Below are 2,392 nucleotides of genomic sequence, written 5' to 3' on the forward strand. Positions count from 1 at the left end.
CCAGGCTGTGCTCCAGCTTCCTCCAGGTACCTTTCCCCATTTCAACCTCCCCAACCCTGGCAGTGAGCAGGCCCGGTGGTGCTGGCAGTACCTTCTCCCCTCCGAGGTCTGAGAATGCACAGGTCACCCCATCCATCCATCCATCCATCGGGTCCCTGCTTGGATGCCCCTGGCTGCCATCCTCAAAGGGGACCTGGCCTTCAACATTCTGTGATTGGCTTTTCAGAAAACCTGTCCCTGCTTTAAAGCACAAGGCTGAGAATGCCATTCATTATTGCTTCCTATGAAAATCAAGCTTTTCTGGATTGTCCAAAAACACTGCTGCAACCCTCGCATCGGGCCTCTCTCTGCTTTGCAGTTCAGTCTTCATGGAAAGCCACGTCCGTCTCTTCCTGGAGTCTCTCAGTCCACACTGGGGGCAGAGTAGGGGAAGATGGCTGCTATGGGCCAGTACACACGGGTTTAGGAGAGGGGAAGCCCCGGTCAAGTCCAGCTCTGCCACGTCAGGGATCAAATAAGATGTTTGGCACCAAATGCTTGTGCCATGCTTGCCACACTGAGCCTTTAGGGCACCTGGCCCAGGGAGCTGACCTCACATGCGGCCCCTCCCACTTCTGGGTACCACACTCTGCTGCTTTTCATCAAAACTCTCTGGCTACTTCTTTCCAGTGTCCTTTGCCTCCTCCTCTGAAACACAAAATGTTGGAGGTCCTAGGAGTTAGTCCTGTCACTTTTCTCTCCCTGTGGAAGCTCAGCCTTCCTACTTTTGTGTCTCCAGCACACAGGCTCACGAGACACCAAAAGGTCGTGGATAAACAACTGCCGCCTTGAAACTCTGTTGGAATGTCTCAAAAGCAGAACTCATGATTCTCCTGCCAAAGCAGATCCTCACGCCCGTATATTCCACTTCAGTCAGTTATAATCCTCACAGCCTAATGGCTACAGCTGGAAACTTCACAGATTGTCTTGACTCGCTGTTTTCGCTGCTCTTCTAATCCATTACTGAACTCTGTGGTTCTATACCTAAAATAAATTTGAATCTAGACTCCACATCCTGCCCCCATAACCCCGCCCCAACACCCCTCCCAGCAATTGGGCTGATCACCACCTCTAGTTCCAACCATCGTATTACCTTCCCAGCAGGTTTCTAGCTTCTGGTTCTGTTTCCACCCCAGTCATCTTCCAAATACATGGGGTCTTTCCAACACAAAAGTCAGATCATATTATTCAGTCCCCTGATCACTTCCTCATTTTGCATGGAATTCATTTCAAAATACTCTCCAGGACTCGTGATACTCCATAGCATCCAACCTTTTCTTTGTCCTTGAACTTCACCCCTAAACCACTCTTCCCACCACTGATTATGCCTGACCTCCCTTGGCCCTTTTTCCTACCTCAAGGTCACAATTCAAGCCTACCTCTGCTCAAAGCTATCACATACTGTCTTAGCTGTTGCATTATTTTGCCTCATTTACAAGCATGCCTATCTCTCCCATGTCCTTTAAGACTCATCTTCACATATCCTAGGCTCCAAGGCATATGATACACTGACATTTTTTGGACAGTGCACTGTTAATAGGGTGGTTTCTTATTGTGCTTCCGTAAAGTCTTTTAAAAGGAAAAAAAAGAAAAGGTGATGGTCCTTCCACACCAGTATTAACATTTTGTGGTAATGAGAAAAAGTTGGGAAATTGATATCTAAATGTTCCCAACACCGACATTAGTTTAAGTTCTCATCCACACCCTTGGCTGAGGTGGGCCACACCAAGACTAGTCAGCCTGCCCTTTGGAGCCCATTCATTAGAGAAGGGAAGTGTTTATGTAGCCTCGTCGCGGGAATGATATAATGATTGCCTTCCCTCCCAGAAGCTCTCACCCTGTCTCAGGAAGACGTCAGGGGTCAGCACCAGGCCAGGCTCTGGGCTGATGAGTCACCCTGGGAGAAGGCCAATCATCACAGGAGGAAGGCTGGCTCCAGGGGATTGAAGAAAGGAAATGGTACCTTTCCCTTGGAGGACTGAGGTTGAATCTGACCTCAGTGTGATGGCATGGAAAACCACCTGGCCTTGTCTGGCTGGGGATCCAGGAAGGGAAATAGGAATCCCCAGAGAGGAAGACTCAAATACAAGTGTTTAGACAGGGTTCTTAGGAAACCTTCACTGCCAGGTCTCCAAGGAGCTCAGGTGAGACAGGTGTGGGAATATTGATCCTTATATTTTTGCCATGTGTAGGTATGGTTCCATGAAAAAAAGCAGGCAGAAGTGGTGGAAAAGCATATTTTGGAGAAGACTGTAGAGGAGTGAGTCCAACAAACTTCGGTTCTTCTCCAAGCCAGTATATCTGCTATGGCACCCTTGAAGTACCATTGAATCATGTGGTAAAAAATCTAGAG

Source organism: Bison bison, unplaced genomic scaffold, assembly GCF_000754665.1.
Source record: "Bison bison bison isolate TAMUID 2011002044 unplaced genomic scaffold, Bison_UMD1.0 scf7180017864499, whole genome shotgun sequence".
NCBI lineage: Eukaryota > Metazoa > Chordata > Mammalia > Artiodactyla > Bovidae > Bison > Bison bison.